The following is an 18,811-nucleotide window of genomic DNA, read 5'->3' as shown; positions in this document are numbered from 1 at the left end:
AGTTGTATAATGTGCCAGCTGATCAGGGTCTATGTTGCTTCTTCCGTTGATTTAGTCCTAACAAAGTACACAGATCGAGATCTGCAAGCACATTATGCAGCAGCAGATCTGGGCCTGAACAGTTTGCAGTTTGATCAGTCTTGTAAGCAAATACATATGGCATTCACCATTTACAGACATGAATGGGATTTGGCAATGATGATCTATATCATGTTCATAGAGACAATAGATTGGACATTTCCATTTCATTTTGTACACCACTTACTAGCTAGATTAAGATCTGCCTAAAGCTGGTCTTACGGTGTGTTATTGTCTTGACCTAATGTGTGGAATGTTTCACCAGCTGCATTAATTCAGTGTCATTGTTATCTGTCATAATGAACTCACTCGTAATCAACAAGACATTTAACAGCTAAGGAACTATGATAATGTGACACAATGTGTAATGGCTTCTTGTATGTGTGTGTGATTTGGATTGTTCACATAGCTTAAACAATTTTCCACTCATAGCGCTATGATGTCTGCAGTGTGACAGTTTATAGTGATGTTTAGCACTGGGGCATCATGCCACACACATGTAGCACTGTGTCCCACCCAGTCACATTATCCTAACACCAGGCCAACCAGTCCCAATGCTAACCGCTCAATGCTGAGCGCCTAGTGACAGCTGTCAGTACCATTTTTATAAGTCCCTGTTATGACTCACCTGTGGTTCAAACCTGCAACCTCCTGCATCTAAGGCAGATGCTAGTAATGGCTGAAATGATGTGAAACAATGTGTGATTTCTTTACACCTAAAACAGCCCACTTGAACAGTTTCTTAACCCCAACTGACAAGCTAATGTCCCAGGGGTCAAATTGCCATAAAATCACATAGAAATTCACACCTTTGAACAACTCAAGTCTTAATCTTCCTACAAATAAAAACTGAAGTAAACTAAGGAATGTATTTTTGACTTGTATCATAATGCACTGAAAATGGTACCTTGACAATTTGTTTCAGCACAATTTTCTTTCACATATGTGGACAAACTGTTTTACATAAGTGAGAAAGAATTTTACATGTGAAATAAATGCTTCCTGTCTTACATAAAATAGTTACAAACCTAAAAGCCATTTTTAAAAACGCAAAAAATAATTAATTCACATATGTATAATTATCACAAATGTGGGAATTTTTTTTTTGCACTTGTAAATGGTATTGTCCAAATACACATAAAGGCAGAATGAATTTAGCATAAACTTCCTCGTTTTTATTTTGAATGTACTCCATTTGTCCAAAAACAATCTGATGATGTGAACAATGTGATGCATTTATGGCAACATGGTGACCTCTTTCACTATGGGCCACAATACAGATCCTGCAATTGAGCCCTGAGGCACATAGTTTATTTCACTAGGGCTTCACGAGGTGCTGTGGAAATTCCCTTAATGGGTTCTGTTGGTAAGATATCATATCTGGGAAATATATTTATTTAAAAAACTGCAGAAAGAACTTTTCAACACCTATATGAGTGCTTACAAAATCAAATGCCTTCTTTCGATTAAAATAGATTGATTCTATTATGCTGACCTTATCTGAGATCAGCGACAGTGGATAAAGACGAGGCTTAGGGACTCAGACATCACCTATTCCTTTATTATAGGCAACAGAGGTTCCCAGTATTCATGTACCAGCCACAATTTACCCTCACACACACACACACCCCCTCACACGATAGTCTGAGAGAAATGATTGTAACAATTAATTCCCTGGAATGAAATATTATTTTAAAAAATTCTAACTGCCTATCAATAGATATCACTAACATTATGACCAGCAAATATGCTCTAAAGGCCATCTGTATATATGGTTGCCTCACATACAGTTGACCTTGGTTCAAAAATGAAAACTCTGTGTGTGTGTGTGTGTGTGTGTGTGTATGTGTGTGTGTGTGTGTATGTGTGTGTGTGTGTGTGTATGTGTGTGATAAATGGTAGTGATGACATTGCCCTCATCATGGAGACAAATCCCTTGCATGTATTTATTCCGTTCTCACAAGATCTGTCAAGGCTTCATGAGAATATACATATATGCAACTGGGATAAAACTACAATTGAAACATACATCTGAAGATGCCAGCAGCAGCATGTTTTTTTTTGAGAAATAAGTTCAGTTAGGAATGTTTGTACAATCATCCTGAGCTTAAATGGCACCACATGTCAGTAGCACACATATTCTTTACAAGAGTTCTTCATTATCCTAACATACCTCTCTGCACTAGCCAGTGATTTAAGAGCTAATAATGTCCATATGTTTTGTCAGTAACAGAGACATCTCAATGCCAACAGCTGGGTAGCTAGTCATACAGACAGACAGATGCATATGCAAAAAGGTAGAAAAAAACCCAAGATACCATGTTTGAAATATCTATGAAAAGTTGCTAAAGTAAACCCCACTTACTATTAGATTATAAATATATCCAAAAACTGCCTAGTCCTGACATTTAATACAGCAGCCAAGTGAGGGTAAATGAGCTGGTGTAACATTAAAAGAAATAATAGACTTGGGTTATGCAAGGTCATGACGGCATAACTTTTTTATGTAACCCTAATAAAAATAAGAATAAACCACAAAAACGGTTCAAGAGAACCAGATTTCCTTGTGTCTTTGTCTCTAAGTACTCATAAAAAGGTTTTAGAACACATGGATTCCCTATAACACAATGCCTTGTCTGTGAATAGTCTTAGGATGAAAAAAACTTACTGTATATACTTGCTTATGAGTCAAACTGCAAACAACATGGATCCTGATGTGCCATAGCATAACGTACCTGCAGATCAGGGTCTATGTTGTTTGTTCTACTAATTACTCCAAACAAACTGCACACACTCAGATCTTCTGGTGCATTATTCGAGGGCAGATATGGGTCTGTGCAGTTTGTAGCAAGCTTGACTTACAAGTGAGGATATATAGTATATTTAGGCAGGTGAGATAGAAAACCGTGCCATACAATGTGCGGGTACATAGTAATATTACACTAACATTTTTATTTGAATACTGCAGCTGTGCAACAAACAAGGAGCTCTGCTTTACTGATTCCAAAACCACCTTTCAAAGTTTGTAAAATTGTAAAACTATTAATATATGCAGCCAAACTTCTGATTATCTAACGATAGGTCTATTAATCCCACTGTCTGTTTAATGCATAATACCATATGTATCTGATGACAAACCCACCTACTTTTACAAAATCTGGGCAAATATTACTTGTGATATCTAAACCCAGCCTTATTTAAGGACAAGTTTAAACCCAGCCCTACTTCAGGACAAGTTTAAACCCAGCCCTACTTTAGGACAAGTTTATCTGATGGACCCTCTGCTCTTATCATAGGATAGATACTGTAATTAAAGATCTTGTACCATAAATTCATGTATAAATGTGTTTCAAGAGCATCGTATAGACAGGTAATACAGTTTTATGACTGATATGACTGCTGTAACACTCATCGACCACTGTTCAAAGTATACATCTACCCAAGCACTGATAATGCAGCAATGCTTGACAAACCCCATCAGCTTCCACAATGCTAAAAAAAGTGGCCAATAGTGTTGGATTAATTAATGAACATGTATAATTTAGCATACTGTATTAAAATTAAGATGCAGGAGTGAAAACAAAACTGTCAGCTAAACGCTGAGACTTAACAAAATGAAAGAAACCATTGCAATATGCTTCATCGAATAAATACACTCATTGGTTTAAAGAAGTAGATTATTTAAGAGAAGTTTACCTCTATGCCTGAACAAGCAAAATCATTAATATTTATATTATATTATTAATATTAATATTTTTTTTTACCAATTTATAGTTTCCATTTAAAATATTTTCTACTGAAGCTGCTGCATGAGGTGCTTATGGGCTTGTTCCCAGTCAGATACATGTTCAGTTCAATGGGCAATACATGAAGATGAGCTAAGATAAGGATAGATAGAAGTGTTAACAGCTGATAATCATAAGTGTGGATGAGGTATGAGAGATATGGCTATTCTCACTCCATCACCATCTGTTTTCTCTTCCATGCTTGACAGTTGTGTGTTTGGAGAGGCAAGGAATCTCTACTGTAATCAGCAGCCCTAAGCATGGCCACATTTGTCTTTGATTTTATCTGGGGTTCTAAATGTGTCTCCATTGTCTGATAATTGGAAGAATATAGCAAATTGGTGTTTCTATTAACAATCCCATTGGCCACTTAATTCAATTTGGATATCACATAAAAGAAGTATACACAGTTGGCTCTGATCTATTATAAAGTGGAGGGGAGGGAGGATCTCCAGAATATGCACCAGTATTTATTTAGACTAAACAAATTTGGCTCAGATCTCATAAAATGGAATAATGTATAATAAATATGAACAGTGATTTCTCCCTCATCATTTATAGTATGCCATCAGACTAATTCCCTACCATACATTTGCTGTCCAGTGGTGAGTATGGTAGGTTTCTATGTTATCATGGGTTTTGAGGTACTTTAATTTTTCAGTTTTTTTTCTGCAAGGCATGACCTATCATGTACAAATATATACAACATTACCATAAGGTACTAGTTCTACATCACTAGTTGATTTCAGGAAAATGTTGTGATTGCTGATGAGTATTTTAAAAATACACCCAAGAATATCTCTGTTTCCAAAATAATGGTCGGACCTCATGTTCTTAAACAGAATCAATATCTATAAGACCCAAGATACCCATAGCACTCCAGTATAATAGTTCTCCTTCCAGAACTGGGAACAACTACAGCCCTATATTCAAGGAACTTTCTGAGCAAGAAACCAAAGCTCAAAGCCCAAAAACTTTGACAGATTATAATTTTATCTCATTAACCCATGGCGCCTCATTCTGTGCGTCAGGAGGTAGTAGTGGGATCTGATTTTTTTCCAACAAAAATTTTCCTGTGGTTGGAATCTGATTTTGTGTCTGGATTTTAGACTTTTTGGCCTCAGATCTTAGGCAGATTGGTCTGAATTGCACACAGACAGGCAAACTTTTCCAAAAAGTAGGATAAGATGGGCATTTGGAATAAAGTGTGGTCTCGATATGAAAATGATGGGTCAGTTAAGCAAAATAAAAACAGACTCCAACTTTTATCCTTCTGCTCATGCACAAGTGAAATAGCTCATGAAAAACAATGTTTCAAACACAACAATGCATTAGAAGTCAATGTATTAAGATGTATTCAGAAATAGCCCCAAAAATGTGTTTCCTACTTGCATTTCAGGTGAAAACAACAAAAACCTCCAGGGGTTAATGAGTTAATACGGCTAGAATCATGCAATAATATTCTGATTTTTCTCAACTTGGGTCCTTGACTATCAGATATGAATGACATGCACACAAAGTATCAAATCTTTATTTGCTGATAATGTTTTGACAAGTTCAAATGTAGGTGATCATTTAATTTCAAGTTTTATTTACATAGAGTTTTCATGATGAGCCAGTCTTTTAACTGTTTTCAAACATGATGCTCTCTGTGATTGGCTGAAAAATCTCAAACAGAAAATAAATGCAAGAACATTATGATTTCTAGGCCAGTCTTTTGAGGAATAAATACAACAATTGCTCAACAGAAATTTATGGGTGTTGCAGAAATGTACCTATGTACATATGAGTAAGGAACAGTGTGTCCACATGTCCTCAAACATACGAGTAAATTCAAGTTTTCAAAGTCGAAAAATACTGGATAGTTCATAAATAAGTTATTATCTATGCTCGCATGAGTCCAACTGCAAACTGCACAGACCCAGATCTGCCTTCACATAAAACATCAGCAGATCTGGGTCTGTGCAGTAATCAGCAGAACAAACAACATCTACCTCGATCTGCAAGTGCATTGTATAACAGCAGATCTGAATTGTAGCTATTTGCAGCTTGACTCTACTTATAAGCAAGTATATGCAGTAATCTTTTTTTTGCTTTCACATTTTTGCCACCTTAACTTTCTTGTCTGCACTGCACTTCTTTGGATGCATATTAATGTTATAAACATTTTACCAAATGCTGAAGTAACCTGTAAAAATATTCACAGCTTGAAAACCTGTTTCAAATGAAATGAGTGCCATGGAATTTTCCTTTCTGGATTTTGCCCTCATTTAACTTGTGTGTTCGATCTTTATCTGCCAAAATTAATTACAATAATTTACCTTTTTCTCAATTATTTTTTTCAAAACCAATAATTCATTGATTAAATGCCAACTGTGTATTTATTCAATTTTTTTTAACCCAATAAATCAGTCCATTTGCCATTAATTCAGCCTCAAAAATATATTACAATAGCAACTGTCTGGATTTTTTTGGCAGACTACTGCACACTTTAAATGTTTTGATGGCAAAAAATGCCATTTTAAAACCAAAATTAACTGCCATCTTACAGCCATTCTTGCCTTAATGAATCTGGCCACTGCTACAGCCAACACAGATGTCGAACAATGTGCACTAAAGAAAAATAGAGGTTGACTTTTACATTCCTCCCCCCATTAAAATGCACGAATAAGGGCTGCACAGGAGTCAAGACTGGTATGAAATAGGACTAACAATTATGGGAATGCAATGAACAGTGCTGAGTTGTTCTAATACTTAACAGTAATTGGCTTATGCTTAGCTATCAAAAAATTAATAAAGAGGCTTACTTGATCATGATATCTGATATTTAGAGTATTATCAAAAATACCCTCCCCCCAAAAAACCCCAATAAAAAGCTCATTGTACTGCTATAAGCGCTGTCATTTTTCTAAAAGACTGTGTACCTTGATACACCTCAAGGGAAATGAAATAATTCCATTTTACTGTGGTCTTACATTTTCACAGCAGACCATAATAATGATGTCTTTCTCTTACAAGTAAGTAATAACAAATCTCTTTATCATTCATGTTCAAGAATATGTAAGTACATTGATTTTAAACAAGAGCCCCTCGAAGGGACTGATGATCTACTGGTCAAAGAGGATTCCAAGGTATTCAAGATAATACAATTACATGAAACCATCTCTAATATTTTTAAGCAATAATAAAACGATAAATTAGCCACTACTGCAGCGATAGTGAATGCAAGATCAGCTGTTGTTGTTGTTGTTGTTGTTGTTGTAGGGTTTAACGCCATTTTTCAGCACATGATAGGCTATACATGGCGGCCAGTATTAATGGTGGAGGAAGAACCCGGGAAAACCCCGGAAAGAACCACCAACCCACGAGAAGCTACTGGCAAGCTTTCTCACATACCCACATTGGCCGAATCCAAGACTCGAACCCACGCAGACTGAGGTGAGATGGTAGTGATCCGTAACGGAAAGCGCTTTAGACCACTCGGCCACTCGGGGCCCCCCAATATCAGCTCTATTTTCATTTAGGTAAACCAGATAATCATAAGTCTATTGGTGAAAAGCTCAAGTTGATATGACTATATACCTAAGATGAATTGAAGTAACAGAGAAATGGCCACCGTGGTGGCCAGATTGGAGGTCACATCAGAATCATTTTAGATCAGAACAAATCAGATATAAAATAGTCTTCTAGTTGAAACCCGATGTTGATATGGCTTTACATTCTGGAACAGCAAAACGATTTTCAAGATGGATACTATGGTGTTGATACTGGTTGTCAGATCAGTGCCATTTTCATTTAGATCCAACTAGATAGCACAACATGTCTTTTTGGTGAAAACCCCTTGTTAAAGGCTGCAATATAAACCACATTCCATCAAGTCCAAAATTTTCTCGGGAGTGGGTGGGTGGGGGGACATCATCAAAAATTCTTTTAAGTTGAGTTAACTTAAAACAACCTCCATCTCATATGGTGAAAGTTGATATACTAGACAAAACTGTATCCCACAGTCAGTAGACTGAGGGCATGCACTCTGGTTAATGTTCACCTTTCAGGAGATATTCATGAATCAGGCATTTGTGTCTCTGGGATAAAGATAAATTGTGAGTTGCTGTCAGGCATTGATTTCTTCAGAACTATTGTAATTTTTTTCTACATAACCCTCCCCCTTCATCCCTACAGCAAGTTAACTCCAATATATGTACACATTTTGTCACGTATTCCAGTTTTTAAATCATTATATATTAACTTACCAATATATCCTAAAATCTGGCAAAATCCTCCATTTACTTAAAATGTGATGACAAATGAAGACATAAATTACGATAATGAAGAAGTGCATTACATTATACTCCAAAACAGAGACTACGTGTTGTGTAAAGGACATTGACTTTGAAAAGAACCATTTAATTTTGTAGGGGAGGAAGACTATGCTGCCACAAACAAACAAACAAATTGCAACACCATTGATTTTTCTGTCCGTCAAGTATAAAACTGTAGTCATCATCACACACTATGCATTTAAACTGGGATTAGTTTGACTTTTCCTTTACTCTGTGTCTTTTAAATGACTTGACTATTTACTGGAAAGTCCTATCTATACATGAAATCAAATGGCCTACTCTAAAATTTGGTTGAGGCAAGAAATTATATCCTACTAATGGTTACACTGTACCCTTAAATAAGCCCTCAGGTAATTTCACACCTGTTGCAATGTATATTTTAAGCACAAGATAAGGTCAGTACCCGTCTGTGACTTTCAGTCAAAATAAGTAAACTGGGATTAGTTGACTTTTCCTTTACTCTTTACAAGCCTGAACATGTGTTTCTTAGCAGAAACTCCTGATCTTCAACTTGAAAAATCAGTCCTATCAAATGTCAGGCATATATAACTGATTCAGAAGGCATGTTGTGTTTTGTATGTTTGATTCAGGAGGCCATGTGACTGGCATAAAACCACCTAGTCTGTTGGGTGCTACTCACCAATGTTAGGACTAGTTAAAAAATCGGATCAAAATTCATTATCTGTTGAAATAAATATGGCCATATTTCCATCATGTCAAGAAATTATGCATCCACCCCACAAGCCCCAAAATAAAATATGATGAAAGAGTCCTCCAGAAAGCATTAGATCAAGGAGAAATGGTAGGTACTATTATGGTTGATTTTTGTAAAGCTTTTGATCTTGTAGACCATGAAATTTTGCTTGAAAAACTAAAAATCTATCAATGCAGTGAAAACTCCATAAACTGGTTTACTTCTTACTTAACCAACAGAGTGCAAAAAGTATCTTTAAATGGTCAACTTTCTCAAAGTAAAAATATTATTTGTGGAGTACCACAGGGCACTATCCTTGGGCCTCTGTTATTCATTCCATTTATCAACAACTTACCTCTTAAGATTGGAACTTCAATTTTTTCCACTGACCTCTATGCAGATGATACTACACTATCTGAGATGGGTAAAACCAAAATGGTACTTGAAAATAACTTACAAGATGCTCTCAACAGACTTCAAGTACGGTGCAAGGAAAACAGTATGATCATAAATACATAAAAAATGAAAGCCCTACTAGTTACAAAGCAAAAAAAATGAGCAAGGCTAGATAGTGACAAAATCCAGGTTATATTTGACAAAGCGAGCCCTAATATGACATGTCATGATAAAATTCTTGGGTGTATTTGTAGATAGCAATCTTACTTGATCTATTCACATTAAACATGTTTCAAAAAAGGTTAATTCTTATCTTTGGCTACTGAAGAAAATCAAAACGTACATTCCTCTTCAGTATAGGGTCATCTATTATAAAAGTTATATTCAGCCATATCTGGACTACTGTAATGTAATTTGGGGTAATACCTCTAATTCAAACATAGCAACAATTTTAAGACTCCAAAAGAGGGTTTGCCATTTAATTCTAGATCAATGTATAGACAATTTCCAGGATGCAATGAATGATATAAAGAGTTTAACAATACATGAAAGAATATCTCTTAGAAAGGCCAAACTGATGCATAAAAGTATCCAGAAAAGCCATTCCTGTCTATCGAAGCAATATCTCTCACCAAAGAGATGCTGATGGTATTCCAAATGTAAGGTCCATAAGATGTAAAAATTACATTATATCAAGGCCAAAGAAGGAACTGTTTCAAGTAGTTTTCAATAAACTGGTCCACTGGTATGGAACAACATTTCCAGTGATATAAGGCAGGCTCCTGGCATTTCTTCTTTTCATAATCAATGTCTCAAATGGATGAAATCTTTAGACAATTGAACAGTTCTAGTACAATAAATACCGTCTGCATTTCTGTAGTTTTGCATCATTTTCAGAGTTGAATTTTTCCATGCAGGATATTTTATATATGTTTATGTGTTCACAGATGCCTGTGCATGTGATCTAAGCTCGATACTATGATTTTTAAAATCACTTATTTATTTAGTGTCAAACCAGATTCTTCACATCATGTTGTATATACTGTATATATTGTACATAACAGATAGAAGGCCTCAAGGTAGATTCGTTCTGTAACTAATTGAATTACCTTCTCTAAATAAAATCTTTATTATTATTATTATCATTATTTTGTTCAATACAATTTTTTCTTAGTTTTCACTCTAAACATGCATAGTGAAAATGACTAATAATGAGAAATCAAAGTACATATTTCATCCTTTATATGGTAAACATAAATTTGGACATGCTGTGAGACACAATTGTGGCTGTGCAATGTTGGAGACAAGTTTGGTCAAAGTCCAACAAGTGCTTTCTTTTTGTGCTTTCTTTTTCTCTCATTACATACTAGATACAGTGCAAAGAAGACAGTGTGGTCAAAGTCCAAAAAGTGCTTTCTTATTTTTCTCGGGGCCCTGAGTGGCCGAGTAGTCTAAAGTGCTCACCGTTCCAGATCACTGCCATCTCACCTCTGTTTGTGTGGGTTTGAAGCTCAGGCTCGGCTAATGTAGGTACGTGAGAAAGCCTGCCAGTATCTTCTCGTGGGTCAGTGGTTCTTCCTGGATTTTCCAGGGTTCTTTCTTAACCAGTTATACTGGCTGCCATGTATAGCCTATCATGTGCTGAAAAATGGCATTAAACCTTACAACAACAACTTTTTTTCTCATTACATACTATATACAGCATACAGAATACAGTTTGTAGCTAATTTCCTGTCAAAGGGAAAGAGTATTTAAGGGGTGTGGGCTATATTGCTTGAGATAAATATACAATTTTTGAGGTAAAAGAAAACAAAATATCCTGGTTTGAAAGAAAATCCCATATCTTTAAAACACTTAATTCACTGGTCCTTAAAAGGACATGTTTTGCTACTGCTGGTAGAAAGCACTACTGTCAACAGTCAAATAATGAAAACCTACATGGATACGGAATGCTTCAAAATACCTTTAAAATGCCTGGTCATCCACCCTTCAGACGAAATTCTTTTTTTTAAAAGCCATATGGTGTTGTCAAAGTCGTAGAAGGATCATCTTAGCTTCAGAATGATTCATGCAAAGTACAATGAGAATCTATCCCATTGTTTAGATGTATAACCAAAAATGAAAACCATTAACTACCCATGCCAGCGCCAAAAGAGAAAAGTGACTGTTTTTTCTTGCTTCCCACTAATGTGGCCTCGACAAAAACAAAATCTGCATGATCTTGAACTTGTCATTGTATGCACTCATGAAGTTGTCAGAAATTATTTACCTGTGAACTGGGCAAATCAGGTGAGCTGTGATTGTCTATATTCAGGTGAAGTGAACTTTGCTGCAGTCTAACTGGTGAACTTTGTACCAAGAAATATGGGAACAAAATAACTAGGGAGTCACTGTAGTGTTCTGTGTATCATAGTCCATCAATGGTCAACTAAGATACTGGATACTGGCCTGAAAAGTGAATGAAATTCCATAAAAATATAGAAACAAGAGACAAGCATTAATTAAGCTGCTCCCTAAAGAACCAGCTGATAACTCACTTTCCTATATAAAGCTATGCAAAATTTTAAAAAATTGAAAATTTACAGGGCGATAAAAAATCTAATGAATTGAGTCTCTCTTGCTCTTGGAGAAAAAAATACTTTACATTTCAAATTTTCGTATATACAGTCCATTCAAAAATGTATTCATCTCAACTGTCTCTATTATATTTTATTTTTTTTAAACCTGAGGCTCAATCGAGCCTGCCCATTCCTGGAGGATCCCTGTAATTTACAAACTGATGCCAATCACTCTTCTAAGAAGGGAGAAGGAAAAAAAGAGTTCCAAGATCTTCATAAGCAGTGGCTACAAGCTGTTGCTCTCTGTCGTATACCTGTATGGTAACATGGTTCAAACACTGCAAATGAAAGACATTGAAGACGATTTTATACATTTGCTGAAAAGTCAAATCCAACTGCAAATTACTCAGATCCAGCTGTGCCAATATATGTGTTGACATATCTATGCAGTTTGCTAAAAGCAATCAACATAAAAAATAATAGACTCAGACCTGCTGGCAAATTATGTGAAGGCAGATAAAAGTTCAAGTTGTTTGCAGTTGGAATGTACAACAGAAACTGTACGAATCCTAAGTGGTCACATGATGCACTGATCCTGGTGTCAGCTTTCAGTATAAAATGACTTCATATACAGTTTTTAGACTGCCTAATCAAACCATAAATTTTTTCACCAATACTGAATGAAGCAGGACCCAAGAATTCCTGGATGACACTCAGACACCCTATCCCAAAAACACTGCTGTGAAAGCCTTATGGAAATGGAAAATAACATTGCTTATAAATACGTCCATCAAAATGAATGACATGGTAGGATTTGAAGTCTGCATTAATACAGACTGTAAAAGATAACTCAAGGGACCAGACATTTTTTCCTGAATAGATGAGTGTCCCTTACAGGGAGGTTACCAATCTAAGTAACATTTAGTGACAAGAAGTTCATAAATGCTGTCCTTCATCAATGCATCTTTTTAATCTAGGTACATGAAGAACTTTTACTTTATATAGGAATGCAATGCACATTACTATATTCAACATGTAATTTATAACCTACAGCAGATTATGATGGCCAGAAAAGTTGGAGAAACCATGAAAGATGGTATTATATAATTTCTACCTTATACAATTTTTTTATCTTGTTCACAAATACAGAGTGAAGACATAATATTCTTTCCAATTTTACAATGATTAACAGAAATATGTGACAAACTAATTCAAATATTTGATCTATTTCTAAAAATGTTACTTCAATATTTCTTACATTCTATCAAATACTTCACAAACTAAATTTTGAACGTTTTTCTACTGCCTACCTTCACTGTCAAATGGACATTCCTTCTGAATTAGCTAAACCTTTTACTAAATGAAGTCAAACAGAAATTTCCCACATCAAATCTACTGTATCTCTTTTCTTACACTAATTGTGGCTGATGAAGCACAAGTTGCCTCTCTGTCATCAAAGGCTCCCAGATAATCTCTACCTGAACTTAATTTCTCAATCAATAATTCTGTGAGGCGGACAGTCATTTTAGCAGCATGCAAAAAGCCATCTCCAATCAGCTGTGATTCTCACAGATTGAATGGTAACCATAATGAGCAGTGGGAATATGCTGTTTTTTAAATAACATTTGACTGAGATAGATTTAGAAATCTTTCAGATTGATTTCTGCATCTGAATTTATTGACAAATTTCTACACATAAAGGCACAGTTAGGTATAGCTTTGCCAATTATATTAATTCCTAAGACTTTAGTTTTGTGCAAGAAGGTGGCCATGTCCAGTATGTAGAGCCATCTTTGATCTTCAATAAAGATTTCATTTTTAGGTAAATATAAATACATAATGAAGTATAAATCAAATACAAAGAGAAAGCATAAAATGGCATTCAAATAAAAGAAAAAAAATTATTTTACAATATGTGGGAATTAAAAGTAAAAAACAAAAACAAACTGAATGATGTTAATCTAGGGATAAGCACACTATTTTGATCGCTATGACAGGCTTCTGCCAAGGCAGGCTAGGTATAAACTAAACTAAATTTATAACATTATATACTTTCTTTGATTATGAGTCCAACTGCAAACTGCACAGATTCAGATTTGCCATCACATACTGTGCCTGAAGATCTGGGTCTATGCAGTTTGTTTTTAGGAGTAATCAGTACAAACAAACAACACTGACCCTGATCTTCAGACACATTATGATATGGTGGATCAGGATCTATATTGTTTGCAGTTAGATTTGACATAAAAGAAAGCTTATTCTGTAAACAGCAGCCCATTATATACTGACCCATCAGGCCACATTATGTCTCCTCAAAATCGTGGGTAAATTGTGTGAAAACAAATCTTTTCCCTGCATTTTTAAAATGTGATCCTATCTGCCATGTAGAGGTAACGTGGCTGGGTTAGAATGCAGGGGATGTAAATGCTCCACCTATTCATTTACTTACTGATTTCTTTAAAACCATAATTTCTCTCTTTTGAAAAATTCTCCTGTGACTGAAACAGGTCGTGTATGTAGACTGTAAACTTTTTGTGAAAACTGACAAAAAACACCCAGGTCATAAGGACTTAAAACTGAACATGTCAAATAGTAAATTCTATCAAGATGCCCTACTGTGGTTGGACAAGCTCATGTCCTGTCACTGACAAAGTAATGATTCACACCTAGGTGGCAAATTTATTAGCCAACAGGTTATTGGAGTCTCTGTTTATACTTACCCCCATATCTCTAGCGATAGGGATCTCCAAATCATACCTAACTAGCAAATTAAATTTATCAAGTCTATGGAGATCTCCAAATCATACCTAACTAGCCAATTAAATTTGTCAATGGTCTATGGGGATCTCCAAATCAATACCTAACTAGCCAATTAAATTTGTCAACTGTCCATAGGGATCTCCAAATCATATCTAACTAGCAAACTGAATTTGTCAACAGTCTACGGGGACCTCCAAATTGTACCTAACACACAAATTAAATTTGTCAACGGTCTATTTCCAAATCATAGCTAACTAGCAAACTGAATTTCTCAACAGTCTATGGGGATCTCCAAATCATACCTTACTGTAGCTGGCAAATGAAATTATCAACCACGTATCATACCACCTATTATCAACCGCCTATCATACCTAACTGGCAAATGAATTTGTCAATGGTCTATGAGGATCTCTAAATCATACCTAATGGAAGCTGGCAAATGAAACTGTCAACCACCTACAGGGATCTCCAAATCATATCTAACTGGCAAATGAATTTGTCAATGGTCTATGAGGATCTCTAAATCATACCTAATGGAAGCTGGCAAAATGAAACTGTCAACCACCTACAAGGATCTCCAAATCATACCTAACTGGCAAATGAATTTGTCAATGGTCTATGAGGATCTCTAAATCATACCTAACAACAGCTGGCAAAATGAAACTGTCAACCACCTACAGGGATCTCCAAATCATATCTAACTGGCAAATGAATTTGTCAATGGTCTATGAGGATCTCTAAATCATACCTAACAACAGCTGGCAAAATGAAACTGTCAACCACCTACAAGGATCTCCAAATCATACCTAACTGGCAAATGAATTTGTCAATGGTCTATGAGGATCTCTAAATCATACCTAATGGAAGCTGGCAAAATGAAACTGTCAACCACCTACAAGGATCTCCAAATCATACCTAACTGGCAAATGAATTTGTCAATGGTCTATGAGGATCTCTAAATCATACCTAACAACAGCTGGCAAAATGAAACTGTCAACCACCTACAGGGATCTCCAAATCATATCTAACTGGCAAATGAATTTGTCAATGGTCTATGAGGATCTCTAAATCATACCTAACAACAGCTGGCAAAATGAAACTGTCAACCACCTACAAGGAACTCCAAATCATACCTAACTGGCAAATGAATTTGTCAATGGTCTATGAGGATCTCTAAATCATACCTAATGGAAGCTGGCAAAATGAAACTGTCAACCACCTACAAGGATCTCCAAATCATACCTAACTGGCAAATGAATTTGTCAATGGTCTATGAGGATCTCTAAATCATACCTAACAACAGCTGGCAAAATGAAACTGTCAACCACCTACAAGGATCTCCAATCATACCTAACTGGCAAATGAATTTGTCAATGGTCTATGAGGATCTCTAAATCATACCTACCAGTAGCAAACAAATGAAACTGTCAGTCATCTATGGGGATCTTCAATGATACACTGCTAGCAAATGAATCTATCATGTCTTTTGGAATCTCTGTTTTGTTATATGGCTTATTCAAAGAAGCAACCTGTGGCTGAGGTATCAATTTAACATTATAACTCTGATAATGAATACATGTTCTTTACCCTGATAATGAATACATGTTCTTTACCCGGTTAAGGGATTATCATTTAATATTTGCAGGGTGGTGGTATGGACCTGATATTTTAAAACAAATAACTTTGACATATAATCTTCCCCTCATTTATAGCAAAATAATTGATTATATTAGTTGAAAGAAAATTAACTGCTCTGGGTGAATTTAAAAATGTAACATGGTCTGAAAGAAATTCCCAGTCCCATCGCACCACCACATCCTAAAAATTGATATGGCAGTCCACAATTAATTGACATTCTTGAAGATGCGTATGGTAATATTAAGAACTCAATCTATGATTATGCATGATGGCCCACTGGCTCACCAAAATTATCAAATGGGCTCACCATGAGTTTGACAATTGGGCTGCTACTTTGTCTTCAAAACTTGGCTAACGGTTCCATGAGTATTAGATAATAATAAATGTACCCCAAATGTATGCGTAAATTGTTAATTAATCCTTAAATATCAGAATACAGAATTATTTTGCAAATATAGTAAAAATGGATCAAAATTATGTTAACAACCAAATAAAAACCTATTACCGATGACAGAACAATGAACAGCAAATAATGATGACTTCTAAAATAAACAATTTCTCACCAACAGGTTTCAGATAATGAAATACAAATAAATCTGGTACCCTTTTCACAATATTAAGTATTATAATATGATAAAAATTATTTATGTTCCACACTGCTACGTATTTTCTATGAATGTGACTTAATTGTGCTACCATGAGAGTTACATTAACCATTCATGTTGGAAATGTTTCTTTCAAGATGCTGAATAACATTTGGCAGATTCATTGGAATTTTTTCATTAATATTTTCAGGGGTCTGTTGTGTTGCAAATATAATTTTAAAAAATTATTGACGCAAGTTTGCCAGTTTTTTTTCTTCATTTTTGATTCCGCATCTTGGGTATTTAACAGCCCTCCTTGGCATCTGAGTGCAAGTGAGGCAATATCTTGGAACCTGACTTTCATATCTTGGCAACTTGCTCTTGTCAAATTGCAACATTTCAACCACACAGTATTTTGATAAGCATCTTATTGATGTAGAAGCTTTAACCATCAGAAACTGTTAGAAAAAAAGTGGAACATTCATATGCATCACTACTAAATATACTTGCTTATAAGTCAAACTGCAAACAACAAAGATCCTGATCTGCCATAGCATAATGCAGCTGCAGATCACGGTATTTGTTGTTTGTTCAACTGATTACTCCTCATCAACTGCAGACCAAGATCTGCCAGTGCATTATGTGACAGCAGATCTAGGTCTGTGCAGTTTGCAGTTTCACTCTACTTACAAACGAGTATATAAGATACCACTTAACACTGGCACAGAAGGATATTTGCAATTGGCCAGTCCACCATGTACAGTATGTCAATTCTTGGTAAAAAGTTCTTATAATTGTTTGGTACACGATATATATTGCCATTTAGAGGCTCATAGATCATAACTAGTATACAATAATGGAGAGGGCTGATCATAATACTATACCAGTATGCAAGCTACTGACTTGAATGAGTTCTGAAATATAGTGTTTGTCCCATAAAATAAGGATTGTCGTCAAGAACAAAATTTATTACTAAAATTATACATATCTATTCATATTGTTTTACACCATAAAATCTGAAAGATAATCCATATTGTCATATTCATTGTTTTTATGTTTAGACAGATCTTGACACAGCAACCCCAAATATGGCAATGTCTGCCATAATTACAAAAATATGGAAAAAACTTGTACAGGATTTTAATTACAGAAAAACTTTTGTAATGATACTCTAAGACTAAATTGACTATATCCAAAATGAGGTTTATGGGAGAAATCTGCCAATGAATAAAACTGAAACAAGAGGTCAGAAATGGGGACATTTTTTATCACAAACATCTTTATCATCACTTTTAACCAGTCCCTGACTCACTTTGTTTAGGAAACATACGAATGGTCACAACTTGTGTAGTGTCAGTTGTTCTTATTTTGTGTAATGAAATACACAAAGCAAGCAATTTAAAATATACCATACTGGTTTATTAACCTAGATAGCCGTGTCCTCATCTGCAAAACAGGCAATTTCTATATAACCCCTTTGGTGTATATTTGTCATGGAATCTGACAGGAAAATGGTTGGATAAAAGTGTGTTGATAAATGTTCTTTATACTAGTCAACAATGATGTACAATACTGTGTTTTTCAATGATATTTTAATTTTTCTTATGCTTTGAGTGTACAAAAAATAACATATTCAGTTCTCTGAAACACTTTGATCAGTCACTTCATTTGTGTATGAAATAGCCAGGCACTGGGAAGACTAGCATGTACTCTATAGGTCAATGCTGCATGGTACTGATTAATCAGTTAATCATCATTTTGAAATTAATCATCAATTAATCAAAAACTTGTACAGGAAATTATAAATAATGATCAACTGTCCCCATAATTTCAGCCTCATTTTACCATAAAGTTAGTAATAAGGCATTTGAATGTGGCACCTTTCTGATAGTGTGAAGTGGCCATCCACTCATGATTGGTTTCTTAAGGTAAACAAACCAAATGGATGTGCAGAATAAGGATCAGGCTTTTAATCTAA

At 35.3% G+C, this 18,811-nt stretch overlaps 1 protein-coding gene across 11 annotated transcripts in view; it reads right to left on the bottom strand.

Moving 5' to 3' along the window:
• LOC149792818 (poly(rC)-binding protein 3-like) overlaps positions 1-18,811 on the bottom strand; it is a 274,568-nt gene that overhangs the window by 124,350 nt on the left and 131,407 nt on the right. For all 11 annotated transcript variants that reach the window (XM_089971275.1, XM_089971288.1, XM_089971285.1 and 8 more), the window contains one exon: positions 11,563-11,741. The gene's annotated coding sequence lies outside the window, so the exon portion shown is untranslated. The remainder of the gene's footprint in view (positions 1-11,562; positions 11,742-18,811) is intronic.

This window comes from Sinohyriopsis cumingii, chromosome 9 (assembly GCF_028554795.1).
Source record: "Sinohyriopsis cumingii isolate HCF-2022 chromosome 9, ASM2855479v2, whole genome shotgun sequence".
In the NCBI taxonomy this organism is placed as follows: Eukaryota; Metazoa; Mollusca; class Bivalvia; order Unionida; family Unionidae; genus Sinohyriopsis; species Sinohyriopsis cumingii.
The sequence above is the reverse complement of the archived record's forward strand: the minus strand, read 5'-3'. Positions and strand labels throughout refer to the sequence as shown.